The 16919-nt window shown below is 39.2% G+C and overlaps 1 protein-coding gene across 1 annotated transcript in view; it reads right to left on the reverse strand.

Annotated features, from left to right (window-relative positions):
- Nucleotides 1–16919, reverse strand: part of RPS6KA2 (ribosomal protein S6 kinase A2) — a 308664-nt gene that overhangs the window by 62916 nt on the left and 228829 nt on the right. The gene's annotated exons all lie outside the window — the stretch shown is intronic.

Consider the following 16919-nt stretch of genomic DNA (forward strand, 5'->3'; position numbering starts at 1 on the left):
AGGAGAAAATATTACAAGCAGCCAAGAAGAAACAATTTGAATATTGTGGAAACACAATCAGGATAACACAAGATCTAGCAGCTTCTACACTGAGGGATCGAAGAGCTTGAAATATGATATTCCAGAGGTCAAAGGAGCTAGGATTAAAACCAAGAATCACCTACCCAGTAAAACTGAGTATAATGCTTTATTCAATGAAATAGAGGAATTTTAAGTATTCTTTTTTTTTTTTTGCTTTTTAGAGGGCAATTGGGGTTAAGTGACTTGACCAAGGTCACATGGCTAGTTTTTGTGTTAAGTGTCTAAGGTTAGATTTGAACTCAGGTCCTCCTGACTCCAGGGCTGGTGCTCTATTCACTGTGCCACCTAGCTGCCCTCTCTTTTAAGTATTCTTGATGAAAAAACCAGAACTGAACAAAAAATCTGACTTTCATATACATGAAGCAAGAGAAGCATGAGAAGGTAAACAGGAAAAAGAAATCATAAGGAACTTATTAAAGTTGAACTATTTACATTCCTACATGGAAAAATTATAATTGTAATTCATGAGACTTTTCTCAGTATGAGGATAGTTGAAGGGAATATATATGTATATATGTATGTACATATACATATATATGGATAGGAGGGTATATGTGTGTATAAATACATATGTGAGTGTGTGTATATGTATACATAGATTGCACAGGATCAGTTGAGTAGGAAGGGATGGTATCTAAAAAATAAAACTGAGAGGTGAGAGAGGAATATAATGAGAGAAGGAGAAAGGGAGAGATAGAATAGGGTCAATTATCTCATATAAAAGAGGCAAAAGAAAATGTTACAATGGAGGGGAAGAACAGAAAGGAGAAAGGGAATGGGTCAACCTTACTCTCATTGAATTTGCCTTAAAGAGGGAATAACATACACACTCAATTGGGTATCTAACCCTACACAATAGGAGGGGGGGAGGGGATGAGGGGACATGATAGAAGGGAGGGCAGATTGGGGGGGGAGAGTAGTTAGAAGCACGCACTTTTGAAAAGAGACAGGGTCAAAGCAGAAAATAGAATAAGTGGGGGGCAGGATAGGATGGAGGGAAATATAGTTAGTCTTTTACAATATAACTACTATGGAAATGTTTTGCATAACTACACATAACTACACAGCCTATATTGAATTGCTTGTCTTCCCAGAGCAGGTTGGTGAGGAGGGAAGAAGGGAAAGAATCTAGAAATCAAAGTTTTAAAAACAAATGTTAAAAAAAATTGTTTATTACATGCAACTGGGAAATAAGATATACAGACACTAGGGTATAGAAATCCTTCTTGCCCTACTAGAAAGTTAGAGAGGGGATGGGGGAAGATATAAGAGAGAGCATATTGGGGGGAGGGGTATTCAGTAACTTGCTATCTTGGGGTGGGGGGGGTAGGGGAAATATGGGGAGAAAATTTGTAACTCAAAATCTTGTGGCAATAAATGTTGAAAACTAAAAATAATTTTTGAAACAAATTTTAAAAATGAATATTAAAAATAGTTATTAAAAAGAATGTTAAAAATAAATAAAGAAGGAAATAGGGAACTTGGGATCTGATTTTCAAAAAAAGTTACAGAAGATGGCTGTATAAAGACAAAAAAGAAGGGCAGGAATTTGTAAAAGCAAACTAAGGCACTCAGAATAAAAATACCCTTACTGACACTAAGTCCACTACGTTTAAGAAAGCAAGTCAGGAATCAAGTCTGCAAATGTAAGGGTAATGTAAATGTAAGGAGAAATAATGGTGGTTTGTAGAACAACAGTTATTTATAGTGAGCTATATCTTAGGAAGGCCAAATGTTGAATGTTGCTCTGTTACTTTAGTGATGAGAAGGTGTTCCAGAATGCATAGATAATAGCTTTATATATTCATTTGGGAATTTCAAAAGGGGAATAATTATTCAACTCATGTAAGATCTGGTCATTTCCTGTCATTAGTGATTTTCTAGAATTGAGTTACTACTTAAACTCTTTCCACAAATAGAAATATACTGCTCTCTTTAGTGACGCACTTGTATAAACTTCCTTGATACATACACTTGTTGGAAGAAATCTAATAAGCAGAAGAAAGCTCTGGGCCATCATTGAAATATTAGCCCTTAAAGGCAAGACTGATAAAAAAACAGTACTGTTGGACACAGAAGATTTGTGCCTGTTTTGATAACCTCTATAAATCACCTTCTGTGATATGTGAATTGAATTGCTAAATAAATATTTGTCCTGAAGTAAAACTCATATCCTCTTCTTTCTCCAAATGTCTGCTTCCTTATGCTGCTATCCTACAGAGAGGGCTCATTTCTACAGACAGGAATAAACTATCATAGGAATCATAGGATTTAGATCAGGGAAGGATGCTGTAGTTCACTTCCCTCCTTTATAGACAAGGAAGCTGAGGCTAAGAGCCCAACATGTGAACAAGTCTAAATGACTCAGTTAAAGACATGCTGGTAATAAGTAGCTGAGCCAGAATTTGAACCCAGGTCCACTGATTGCAACTCTAGTGTTCTTTCTACCCTGTTACACAGGTAACTTCAGAATAATTTATTTCTTTTTCTGTGTCACTGTGTGTCTCTCTGTAGTTCTGTGTGTGGAGCTCTGTCTTTGTCTCTGTATCTTGTCTGACTTTGCTTTGTTTCTAATACAAACTGTATTTGGCAGGCAAAATCAAAGTCTTAGGACCTTTAATCCAGTGTCCTCTTATGCCAACTTCTCATTGTGTGTATACACACATACATGTACACACACACATACAGACTCATGTATTTCATCTGTATAGAAAGGAAGCTCCTTCTGCCAATATAGATTGACCTCTGTTCTATAACTTGGAGTCTAAGAGAGTTGCTGGGACCCTGGGAGTTTATGGACTTGCTCAAAGTCATACAGGTAATAAGTATCAGAAGCAGGCTTGAACCCAGGTTCTCCAGACTGTAAGGCTAGCTCTGTATTCATTAAACAATACCACTTCTCACAACAGCAATTGCTATGTATACATACATATATATTCATATGTGTTTACACACATACACTACCCCCAGAAACAAAAGATCACCTTTTTTTTTTTTTAAAGCCACCATTATATCAGTATTATATGGCAGCAAAGCTTGGAACACAAGAATCTCTACAAAATTAAACATGAATTCTAGTACACTTTATTAACAAGTAATTATGATGATGAACCAAAGCAAAGGATGTTATTACACATCTATTATAAAATAAGATGGGTTGTTCATAGGGCAAGAGTAAAGGAGAGCTGGTGGATCTCCTATGTGCTGCAATGATATTCTCAAATTGTTAGGAGCAAGAAAGTAGCATGTTACACCTACCCTCCTCCACCCCCTTGCTTAGCTTAAGGGAGGATATGGATAGGAGCTGCACAAGATGGGCAAATGTAGATGGCCTGCGACCTGCACTGTTGGAAAGAACACCCAACTCGATGCATGATTCCATTTGACTACATACACTCACTCTTATTTCCCAAAACATCAATGTCCTTTGAAGTGAAGGGATAGAGAGAAGCAAATAATAATTTCATGACTATTGAATTTGAAGGTTATACAAAATTGAGAGAGAAATATAATACAGTGGAGATAGAGACAGGATCTTAAAAGATATTTAGAACATAAAATGAGAAGTGAAGTCTTAAGAAGATGAAATTCACGAGGGAGATCTGAAATCCTATAATCAGGTTAAAAAAGAATTAACTTCCTATGTATAGGATGGGGAAAATAACCAGACAGTCATTTATGTTAAAAGGATTTGGGCATTTTAAGTGACCTGCAACTCAATACAACTCAACAGCATGATATGGCAGATAATAAAAGCTTACATAATCTTGGATTACAGTAATAGATTGTGTCTATAATGAGAGAAGTAATAGTCCCTTTAGGTAAGGTCTATACTGATGGCTGGCACTCAGTTGCAGGAGTTACATTTTAGGATACACTCAAATATATCAAAGCTTCCTAACTGTTTGCTAAGGCTGGACACCATGCCATCTGAGGTTTGGTTGAAGGAACTAGTGATGTTTAGCTTGGAAAAGAGAAGACTCAGGGGGATGTGACAATTGCCTTTAAGTAGCTGAATGGATGCCATATTGAAGCAGAATTAGACTTTTTCTATTGGGCATTCCAACCCAAACCCAGTCTCAGATACTTATTAGCTCTGTGACCCTGGGCAAGTCACTTAACCCTGTTTGCCCCAGTTTCCTCATCATTAAAATGAGTTAGAGAAGGAAATGGCAAACCACTCCAGTATCTTTGCCAAGAACACCAAACTGGCCTCACAAAGAGTCAGATATGACTCAGCAATAACAACAACAAAAGTTGAATGGATGCCATACCGAAGTAGAATTAGACTAATTCTATTGGGCTTTCCTACCCAAATCACCTTTGTTCTATTTTGTATATACCTATGTTTGTACACAATGTTTCCTTTAGTTCAGCTGTAAGCTCCTTGAGGGTAAATACTTTCATTTTTCTATTTGAGTGCCTAGCAGAGCTCCTGGCATATAGCAGGTGTGGAAAAAGTGCCTACTGACTGATACCAGAGGATAGAACCAGGAACAATGGGAAGAAGCTGCAAAATTGGATTACGGTTTTGTAGAAGCAAACACTTTGAAATGATTAGAGCTGTCCCAAAGTAGGGTGGACTGTCTTGGAAGGCAGCAGACTTCTTGTAACAAGAAGCTTTCAAGCAATGTTGTAGAGGAGATTTCTGTTTAGGTCTGGGTTGGACGAGATTATCCCAAGTCCCTTATGTTTCTGAGAGCTTGTTATTACATGAGTAGATGGAGGGACAGATACTCACAGGATGGAACTGTGAACACAAGGTCATATTAGAAGCTGAAGCTGAAGCTGAAGCAGGAGGCTTCCACTCTCTACAGAAGTCTAACTTGTACATGGAGAAACCAACTATTCCTAGGTACAAGATGGAACCCTAATCCTAAGTCTTTTCTTCTCCAAATTAGCCCCTTCGAAAGCAAATTTCAATACTTAATCCTCAGTTTTACTGGACAAGCAAGGCAGGTCCTTCTCAATGTGAAACATTATATTTTGTTTTTGTATTACTAAGATTAAATGACTTACCAAAATTATAGTAGAAATCAACATTTTTCTGAATTCTTAGCTCTACAATCTGAACTACTGCAAAAATACTAGTCTCCTTGATGTTCTTTCAACATGAGGTTCCATCTCCCCCATCTGTGTACCTTTGTACTATCTAGCCTCTATGTCTATAATGTTTTCTGTCCTCATCTCTGTCTCCTGGAATCTGGAGCTCCTTCCAAAACTCAGCTGGGGTGTATTTCCTAAACCAGGCCTCTCCTGATCTCTCCCAATTGTTTGTGCTGTCTCCAATCCACCCCTGCCCTAGAATCACTCTGTATATATTTTACATTGATTTATTTATAGACATATTCTCCCCACTCCCAACCCCGTAGACTTTAAGTACCTTGAAGGCAGGATCTGTTTCATTTTTTTTTCTTTGTATCTTCAGCACCTAGGACAGAACCTGGCACATGTGTAAATAAATTCTTTTTTTTTTTTTTATTTTTTGCTTTTTTGAGGGCAATTGGGATTAAGTGACTTGCCCAAAGTCACACAGCTAGTAATTGTGTCAAGTGTCTGATGCCAAATTTGAACTCAGGTCCTCCTGACTCCAGGGCCGGTGCTCTAAACTGCACCACCTAGCTGCCCCGTAAATAATAAATTCTTGTTAGTTGAGCTGAATATGGAGGACAAATTAAATTATTTTGCCCCAAAGTCTGTAATATGAATTACTGTACTTCAGAATTAAGCTGACATGAAAATGGAGGTAGCATTTCATTTAGGACTTTTAACTTTGCAAGATGCACATTAGTGAATCTGACCTACATTTTCAGTCTATGATACTTCAGAATGATTCATACATGAACGAAAATGGGATTTATTTGATAGAATGTCCTGGGCACTATTTTAAAATGACCTCATTTTATAAAAAGGTCTCATGACACAGGTCTCACAACATTGATAGAATGAGATTCACATGGTAGAAGTAATATAATAGAAAACTCTGAATAACTATATTAATGGTTGCTTTTATACCAAAAAGTCATTCTCAAATGGGAGAGGAAACAAAAAGCCACAGGTGGGGTATACTGGATGTGTTAACTTGGGTACCACCAGAGCCTGCCTTAGTGGAATATGAAACAAACTCTGGGATGGGGTTATAGCCCATCAGTGTTTGCCTCCCACAATCAATCTCAGTTCCAAACTAATAAATCTCAGCAGAGTAAAGGGCATTTTTACAGACTGCACAGGAAATGAGATTGCATGAATATGCAGGTGTAGGAGAATGACAGTGTGCATAGGAAAGACTAATGGAGAAATTTAATATATCCTCTTATGCGTTCCGTTGCCTTTAGTTTTTGGTACATAAATGGATAGTGACTTTCTCATTTTAAGGAAACCTCATATAAAAATCTAAATTTACAAAATTGATAAATTACAGGATTAATAATTAATAATCACTTTTTAACTGCTTTAAGAAGGACTCACTGTTAGTTTCCTTAAAAACAAAAGCTTCCTTGGTATGCTAGAAATATCAGTCACAGAAAACATAATAAGAAAAGAATTCATGAATTGAATTCTCTTTTTAACGTGTCTTGGTGCATTGTGGTAAATGCAAGCACTACACTCTATTCTAACAAATAGCTCCTCTGTTAGGAGAGCCAAGATTCTTAGTGCAAAGAAGGCCAAGGATGGATTGGAAACCTTCCAAGTGTTTGATTATGTGAGTTGAAATATCTGATTTTCCTTAAATCTTCGGAAGGTACTCTTCTTCTGTGTATATGCTAATTTGGCACTTAGGGCATGAGCTTCAGAAATCAACAACAACAAAGGCTATGTTGGTCACCATCACATAACTCAAGGACAGAGGTGCTTCGTCTATAATTAACTTGTCAGTTTTTCACTTTGCTAGTCAGATGGAGAAAGCTCTAAAAGAGAAGTTCTCCAGAACTGAAAACTCATTTGTGGGTCTTTGAAACCAATTGAAAAGGCAGCTAGGATCAATCTGGAACACCTGTCAGCATTTCTATTTATGGCTGGTTGAGTCAGTTCTTGCTAGGGATGCTCGTGACCCAAAGATTCCAGGGGACAGCTGCTTTGTGACAGATGTTTGCCTGAAAGAAACAAGGGTACCTTTTGCTGGCAGTTTTGGGCCATAAAATAAAGCAGAGCAGAGGCTGGTTTATCCTTGTGTTCTTTGATTTGAATCCCCCAGGTAAGTACTTGGATTCATCATCCAGGCAAGAGGCCAGCTGTCAGCAAAGGGTCTGAGAAGAAAGAATTTCAGGACTCCTGTACCATGAAGACTGCCTTCTCACAAAGCAGACTTGATATAGTTTACATGTCTCATTCCATTATGTTTTCATTTATCCATGTAGCTAAGAAACAGAACAAATACGTTCTGGCTGAATACATCCTTCCCTAAATTTGCTCATTGGATTCCTCTAAACTTTTTCCTGTTACCACTACAAGGTGTATTTGAATGCCAGGAGGTATGCTTGATTGACTCATCTGGCATTTGCAGTTGGAGAGTTAGGGTAAGTGAGACAGATGCAGGTGAGAGTAAGCCAACGTGGGGCAGCAGAAGGTAAAAGTGAACAAATGTGGATGAGAATACTCATACAGAGAAAACAGGTTGGACAAAGACTAGACAGAATGAAAAGCAACACAGGTGAGAGAGAAGGGCATCAAAGAGTATATAATACTCTTCTTATGAAGCATATTTTTTTCCCGTTTTTTAAATGCTTTATTAACTTCTGGTTTACATCATTCATCTCCACCAGATTCTGAGTTACGAATTCTCCCCGTTTTTTCCCTACCCACTGCCCCCAAATAGCAGTCCCGCAGGATGTCCCTTCCTCCAATCTGCTCTCTCCCATATCTTCTCCCATACCCCCTTCAACTTTTCCAGTAGGGCATAGTGGATCTCTATGCCCCAGTGCCTGTATATCTTATTTTCCAATTACATGTAAAATAGTATTAATAATAGTATATTATATATATATTTTAAACATTTGATTTTAAAACTTTGAGTTCCAGATTCATTCCCTTCCTCCCTTGTCACCTACCCTTACTGGGAAGATAAACAATTCAGTATAGGTTGTACATGTGTAGCTAATGCAAAACATTACCATAATAGATATATTGTAAAAGACTGTATTTCCCTCCCTCCTATCCCACCTCCCACTTGTACTATTCTCTACTTTGATCTTGTCCCTTTTCAAAAGTGGATGCTTCCCACTTCCCTCCCCCCACCCAGCCTGCCTTCCCTTCCATCATTCCCCTTCTCATCCCCTTCCCCCCTATTCTTTTGTAGGGTGAGATACCCTATTTAGTGTGTATGTCATTCCCTCCCCGAGCCAAATTCAATGAGAATAAGGTTGACCCATTCCCTTTTGCTTTCCTATTCTTCCCCTCCATTGTAACCATTTTCCCTTGCCTCTGCTATATGAGATAGTTTACCCCATTCTGTCTCTCCCAATCTCCTCTCATTATATTCCTCTCTCACCTCTTAATTTCACCTTTTAAGTATCATTCCTTCCTATTAAATTGGTCCTGTGCCCTCTATCTATGTATACCTGTAAACATATATACATATATTCACACATGTATTCATACACCTGTATATCCTCTGATACAGACATACACACACACACACATATATTTCTATTCCCTTCAACTATTTTCATACTGAGAAAAGTTTCATCAGTTACAATTTTCATTTTTCCACGTAGGAATGTTAATAGTTCAACTTTGATAAGTTCCTTATGATTTCTTTTCCCTGTTTACCTTCTCATGCCTCTCTTGCTTCTTGTATCTGAATGTAAGATTTTCTATTCAACTCTTATTTTTTCATCAAGAATGCTTGAAAGTCCTCTATTCCCCTGAATGACCATATTTTCCCCTGAAACATGATACTCAGTTTTGCTGGGTAGGTGATTCTTGGTTTTAATCCCACCTCCTTTGACCTCCAGAATATCATATTCCAAGCCCTTTGATCCCTCGGTGTAGAAGCTGCCAGATCCTGAGTTATCCTGATTGTGTTTCCACAATATTAAAATTGTTTCTTCCTGGCTGCTTGTAATATTCTCTCTTTGATCTGGGAATTTCAGAACTTGGCTATAATATTCCTAGGAGTTTTCTTTTTGGGATCTTTTTCAGGGGGTGATCAGTGGATTCTTTCAACCTCTATTTTGCCCTCTGGTTCTAAAACATCAGGGCAGTTTACCTTGAGAATTTCTTGGAGGATGATTTCTAGGTTCTTACTTTGATCATGGCTTTCAGGTAGTCCAATAATTTAAAATTATCTCTCTTGGATCTATTTTCCAGGTTAGTGGTTTTTCCGATGAGATATTTCACATTGTCTTCTATTCTTTTATTTGTTTGGATCTGTTTAACAGCATCTTGATTTCTCATAAAGTCATTAGCTTCCATTTGCTTCAATCTAGTTCTGAAGGAATGATTCTCCTCAGTGAGCTTTTGAGATTCTTTTCCCATCTGGCAAATTTGGCTTTTTAAGGCATTCTTCTCCTCATTGCCTTTTTGAGCCTCTTTTGCCATTTGAGTTAGTCTATTTTTTTAAGGTGTGATTTTCCTCAGTCAGGCTGTTGACTCTCATTTCATAATTTTCTTGCATTGTTCTCATTTCTCTTCCCAATTTTTCTTCCACTTCTCTTATCTACTTCTTAAGGTCCTCTATGGCCTGTAACCAGCTCATATTTTCCTTCGAAGCTTTTGGTGCAGGAGTTCTGACTTCACTGTCTTCCTCCTATTCCATGCTTTGCTCCTTTTTGTCCACAAAATAGGAGTCTAATGTTGGAATCTTCTGTCTGCTTTGTTTCCTTTGCCTGGTCATGTCGCCCCTTAGTCACTTGACCCTTGGGCTTTTTGCCACAGTAGGACTCTGCCACCAGACAGGGGAGCTTTCGTCCCAAATGCTGGGGTTTTCTCAGCTGCCGGAGGTATTAGATGGATGCCCTCTCTGAGGTCTCCACATGCTCTGGCAAGCTGGACATACACCCCAGGACCTGTACCCTAGACTGCAATCCAGATCCAAGGAAGTTAAAGCAAGAGCGATTACCCCTCAGATTGGTTGCTTGGTCCTCCTGTAGTCTGCAGGCCAAGAGCTGAAGCTGCAATGTGGCGCTGGCTAAGCCAAGGTGTCTCAGCAGCTTCTCGCCCCTGGGACAAAAGCCAATGCTCTCCCAACTACTGGTCCCAAAGTCCAGACTTCAGTGACCTATCACTTTGTCCCTCACATCTATGTGTTGATAAATCTGGAAATGGCCACAACTACTAGTGATCTGGAGTCCCTCCAGCCAGTGGCTGGTCAGACCCACCCTGGGGTGGCCTCCGGCCCACTTGGGCCTGGGCTTGGCTCCCAACATGCTGTGCTGGTCGATTCCTGCCGGCCTGCCAGGCTGTCCTCAGTGGGAGGTTAGCTTCTCTGTGTCATTTTGTGGGTTCTGCATCTCCAAAGTTTGTTCAGAGTCCCCTTTTACATGGATTGGGGAAGGTGGAAGCTGGAGCTGTTAGGAGGTCCTGTTTCTGCTCTGCCATTTTGACTCCGCCCCCTGAAGCATATATATATATGTTTTTTTTTTAAGCAATCGGGGTTAAGTAACTTGCTCAAGGTTACATGGCCAGTTATTTCTGGGTATGGTGCTAAGTGTCTGAGCCTGGATTTGATCCCCAGGTCATCCCAACACTGGAGCCGGTACTCTTACTTGCTGTGCTACCTGGCTGCCCCTGAAGCATATTTTTAATGCCAGAAAATTCTGCTCTTTTTTGGAATGAGAGTATCTCTCTGGTGATAGGTTCATTGAGCCTCTGGAAGGCAACAATACATATGGTCATAATTTTAAAAACTTGCCTGAAGCACATAACACTTGTTACAACTCTGGGAAAGCAATCATGTCAGCCAGTCTAAAGGTCTGTGACTTTTCTTCATGGGGGTATAGTAGGTAAAAACTGTAACAGTTGCAAAGAACATTACACTCTCTTCTTGTCCAACCTTTTGTCAATTCATTGCAGTTTAACACAGATGTGATTCTTCCTGGCTCTTAAGTTTCTTTTAGATCTTGGTTTTTCAGAAAACAAACAACAACAACAAAAAATCATTATTATTTAGCACTTAGGCCAAATGGAACAGTTAGACTGTGCAATGGATAGAGTACTGGGCCTTGGAGTCAGGAAGATCTGAGTTCAAATCCGATGAAACTTTTCTCAGTGTGAAAATAGGTGAAGGGAATAGAAATATATATATATTTTCAAATCTGGCCTCATACAATTACTAGTTGTGTGACCCTGGGCAAATCATGTAACCCCTATTTACCTAAGTTTCTCATTTGTAAGACAGGGAAACCCTGGAGAAGGAAACAGCAATCCACTCCAATGTCTTTGCCGTGAAAGTCCCATTGACAGTCTGTGGGGTCACACAGAATCAGACACAACTGAAGGACAACAATAATAGCAACATTCCAATTACATCGCTAAGTGCCGAGGACACAAATAGAAAAGTGTGATAGTACCTGCCTGCAAGGAGTTTGCATTCTAGAAGGGGAATGGGAGGGACGTTTCGCTTTGAAAATCAGAGATGGTAAATAGGGTCACAAGAGAATTCATTGATATACTCTTTCTAATATCAAGGGAGGTATCCCCTTCATTGTGCTTCCAGGGTGAAGGGATTTAAGGGCAATATACAAATAAGAGCCAGAAGATGGTTGGGGTGGAATGTGGATTGTGGGTGGGGCTGGCCAAATAGAGTGGGCCTTTTGGCTAAGTGATTTTGTACTCAAGCTGGTCCATCATGACCTTGCTGGCTCCAGGGTAGGCATTCCAAAGCTGAGTAGGTTGCCCAACTGAGGATGGTATCTGGAGACCATTGGTCTAGAGAGTGAAATTAGAGGGTAGAAGGAAATAAAGTGGCAAGGGTAGAAGTTGGGGTTTTTCTGGAGCCTGCTAGCTATAGAAGGCCATCTGATTATGTGCATAGAAATCCATGTAAGATGTTTTTCCTCTAGATTTTGTCCTTTTTTCCTTTGACAGATTAATGATAATAAATAAGATTAAATGGTTCAAATCTGGCCTCACACACTTAACACAAAAAACTAGCCATGTGACCTTAGGCAAGTCACTTAACGCCAATTGCCCCTCCAAAAAAAAAAAAAGATTAAATGAATAGACCTTCAAAATGTACAAATGAATCTGAGACAGTCCTCTACCCCAAAGATCTGTCTATATGCTACTTTCTGAATCCATAAAAATCCTCAAACCCTGAAATAACCCTTCTTCCTCAAATCAATGTTAATTATCTAGCACATTAGTATTGATGCTGGCTGATTGCATGCAAACTAATGCAAAATACCATGTACTTGCAGTAGGAACACAATTACCATTTCTGCAATAACAGGGACCTTTCCCCTTAACAATACAGAGATCATTGCTAAAAATTTGCACAAGACCAATGCTTATTTTGCTGTCCAAATCTACCTCCACCCTTGAGGGGTCTGCTGACAGCTGGGCTGTTATCATGAAGGCATGGTAGAAAGAAGTGGGCCTCAGCACAAAGTGCACATTGACTTGGGAGTTTAGCAAGGCATACTAACCCATCCTTCCTAAAGCTTTCAAAAGTTTAGGCTGGAAAAAAAATTGTCTAATTGTTTTTGCAGTATTTGCCTTCCTTAATTCCACCCACCCTTGCCCATTCTGTCTTGAGTCCCACTGATAAGGCACAGGCTCTGGGAAACCCCTTGAACTCAGATTGAATCTTCTCACTTGTGGAGGCATTTGCCTGAGGCCATAAGTCTTTCATTATAGCTAGGCCCAAATCTCTTACTCTTGCTATCCTAACCCTCCATTATCCCTCTATCTCCCACCCCGGATCCTCAACAGTTACATCCTAAAACTGGCCTAGCCCACCATTGTCTGTTGTCTCCAGGTAGCCTCCAGCAACTTCACTCATTTATTGGAGTCTGACCTCATTAACTCCTCCTGAAGACCCTCCCCAAACTCCTCCTCAGAACCATCCCTAGATTCCACCCACAACCTTTCTGTATATGACTCCATCTTACCTCCATGTGTGAGAGCACCATAGAATTTTCTGGCACAGACTTGCTCTGTGTCCAATACAAACCCGCTTGTCCAATACAAGCCTTACAGATAGAGAGGCTCCTTAAGAGTCTACCCAATATGGCAAACTTTTAATAAACTTTACTTTTCTTTGGCTGAGAGAAGGTTTGGCAGGACCCAGTATGTTGGTATTTTGGGGTCTTGAGCACCCCTTGCCTAAATGTCATCATTTTATGATGACCCTCTTCACCACCTTTGTCCTCTCTCCTTTCATGGGCTGCTCCCTACTTCAATGGGACAAGAAAACAGAAGCTCCAGTCTGTAGCAATATTACATTTGAGTGCTTCCTGAAAGCAACCAGGGGCCAGGAGTCAGCAACCCAAAAGTGCCAGGAAATCCAAGCAATAGGATATTTTAAAGAGGCAGAACATGTTTATTCAATGTTTTTCAGGAAATTTTGTCTGGTTTCCCTTGAGCCTTGTTTCACTGATAATACACAGGAGACCCTGGAGTTTTGTCTCTAGCTTTTAAAAAGTTCACTCTTGATCTGGTCAGACAGGCAGACAGTTTCTGTGGGGTTAATAATCTAATCTAGTCTTCTCAAATGGTTGCTAGGAGAACCAGCTCCTACAGCATTCCCTAATCACTCTTCTTGCAGGGGCCAATGAGAAGGGGGGACAACTACCCCTATGTTTCCATGGGGTCACTCAAGAAATGTACACTTGTGCACTCCCCTAGATCCCCTCAAGCCTCAATGGGTTCTGGTTGAGGCACACACAGATTCCCCTATGGGTTCACTGTGGTTTCTCCCCTATGGGTTCCCTGTGGTTTCTCCCCTATGAGTTCCCCATGGTTTCTCTCTTAATGACCAGTGCCCACCTGCTTTATAGGGCAAAAGACAAAGAAGGCATCTTGCCAACATGAAGCTCACAGGTTAACTTTAGCAATATTGTCATTCTGCGAAAGCATAGTAAATATTACATTATGTCTCCCCTTATCTCATGGCACAGCCTCAATAGGACTGTCTGTCACTATGATTCTGGGAACTATTATTTAGAATCTTTGGGGCTATTCTGGGAGTTATCAAACACCTGGAAACTAGACATTCCCATGGCCATGGATCCTGAGAAACTAACTCTAAGAAGGATAACAAAATCCTCCTTACATATAGCCTGTAACAATTACGGGATTTGAGTTTTAGCTTCTCTTTGCTACTCACTACCTACTGCATCTGACACTAGAGAAGTTATTTATTTGCTTATCTGGTAAATGGGAACAGTGTCCCTTGTATTACCAACTTCACAGGGTTGGTTTGAGGGTCAAATGAAATAGCATATGTGCAGTCACTATCTGTTTCCTTTATGACACTGTAAGAGGCCTTTCCTGGTTCATCTCGCTCCTCCCCCTCCCACCTCCAACTTGCTAGTGTCTTCCCTCTGAGATCCCCTCCCATATACTCTCTATCTTGTTGGCCCATTGTTGTTTGCATGCTGTCTCCTCCATTAGACTGTAAGCTCCTTTATTCTTGGTGCTCACTACAGTGCCTGGCATAATATGAATGTTTAAATGTTTCTTGACTGACTCATGCATTTCTCATCTCTTATTCCCTTTTCTGAGACAGATTTTATTTTTAACAATATTTAATTTCCTCCAATTATATATTAAAATAATTTTAAACATTGTTTTAAAGTTTTGAGTTTCAAATTCTATCCTTTCCTCCTTCCCTCCCTTCCCTGATCTAGTAAGCAATTGGATATAGGTTATACATATGCAATCATGTAAAATATTTTCATTTTAGTCTGAGATAGATTTTAAATTGTTAGAGCATGAGTTTGGGGTCCTTTGGAAGGTTTAAGTTTTAAGGTTCTTTACATAAAATTTGATATAACTGATCCAGGGAAATAATAATAACTAAAATTTATTCAGATTGTCTCAAATGTCTTAGTGCAGTTTTTAAGACTTAATAGCTTTAAACCACACTGAGACTTTTGGGACACTTTGTATTACACTTTAAAGAAATGTGCTGTCTCTGTCTCTGTCTCTCTCTCTGTCTCTCTCTCTCTCTCTCTCTCTCTCTCTCTCTCTCTCTCTCTCTCTGTCTCTGTCTCTCTCTCACACACACACAATCTGAAGGACATAGAAAGAATATGCTCTTCCCATTTAAAAATTTCATGTCACTTTTGTCTTTCATAGAAATTATGTATGTGGTTTACTATATCCCTCCCCAAAAATTATTTTTCAAATTTATCTTCTTGAGAAAATGGATAGTAAACTGCACTTAAAACTTAGGTTTTACAAAGAACCTCTCATACTCTTTCAATTTAAATTCTATTTAGCTCAGTAAAGGGAAAAGGTGAAAGATAAATAACAAATAAAAAAGATGGCGATTGCAGTCACATATGTTAATTTCAGGGCTGGTTTTTCTTTTTTTTTTTTCTGAAGTGTTGAAAAATCTTACAATGTCAGAGAGGGAGAGAGAGAGCACATTTCCTTAAAGTGTCGACCATCTACTATGTTCCAGGCACTGTACTAGGCACCAGGCATACAAACACAAAAGTGAAACCCATCTTTGCTCTTAAGGAGCTTAAAAGTCAAACTTGGGGAGACAATATGGGTATGTGTCTGATAGAAACAAGGTGACTTTAGAAGGAAATCACTGACAATTGGGGGAATCAGAAAAGGTTTCATGTAGAAAGTGGTACTTGAGTTGAACCTTATAGGAAGCTGGGATTTTTTTGAAGTCAGAAGTAAAGAAAAGTAAAGAAAAAGTGTATTTCAAGTAAAGAAAAGAGTCAATGTAAAAAGCATGGATATAGGAGATGAAACACTGTATGTAAGAATTGCTTCCTTTAGCAAAACTGGCACCCTTTAAGTATGAAGACTGACTCCTTTCAGATCCTGAACCCGATGCTAACCTAAACCATGCTCTTTTTCATGGTTAAAGAAAAACAACAAAAAATCCTCTGTTTTTGTTCATGCTGCTTCCTTTCCCCTTTTCATCCATCACTGCCTATTCACATCCTGCTTGTCTTTCAAGGCTCAGTTCATCGAGATGAACTTCCCCTAATCTCTCCAGTCAGAGGTCATCACTACCATACACACATGTATAAAGAGGCAAAAAGTGGGGGACTACATCTACTTTGCTAAACAGAGTATGTGAAAGTATAGGCATTTTACTTTTACAATGATTCCACTTCATTCTAGTCAAACACATCTTTCTATACTCATTTGCTATCACTTATAGAAAAGAATCCAAATACTATTCAAATGAACCTCATTATACCAAATGAAAACACATTGTACAATCTGAAAATGTTATGACTCATATTACCAAAAAAAAGTTACTATGCAGTCTCTTTTATTTGGCTCCTGCTAAAGAATTCTGAGGTTCTGGAATCATTTGGCTATACAAGCTGCATTTGTATACAAAGAAATCTCTCTACTTTCATTCATCAGGACAGAGTATCCTCCTCCATGTATAGAATCATAAAATCTCAGAGCTGGAAGGACCTCAGAGGATATCTTAACTCATGGGATGGCCTTAGGTAAAATTGTGAAATTGACATTTGTCAGTAGGTTTCCATGTTTTTCCTTCATTCTTATCCTTTAGGTACCAAAAATTGCTATGGTCTTATCCCTAGGAACTTATAAAAGTTTTTTCTCAAGAAAAGACATGATATTGACCATTTATGCTTTAGCATGAATGACTATGTGTCAATGTGTCACACCTTCTGGTGGTTTGTTCATTTTAGAGCTCATCTGTAAGTGCAGAATGTTCTGTTAAAGGA

This window comes from Petaurus breviceps, unplaced genomic scaffold, assembly GCF_028583685.1.
Source record: "Petaurus breviceps papuanus isolate PSGF00001 unplaced genomic scaffold, PetGlider_PUasm1.0 90808, whole genome shotgun sequence".
NCBI classification, from domain to species: Eukaryota; Metazoa; Chordata; class Mammalia; order Diprotodontia; family Petauridae; genus Petaurus; species Petaurus breviceps.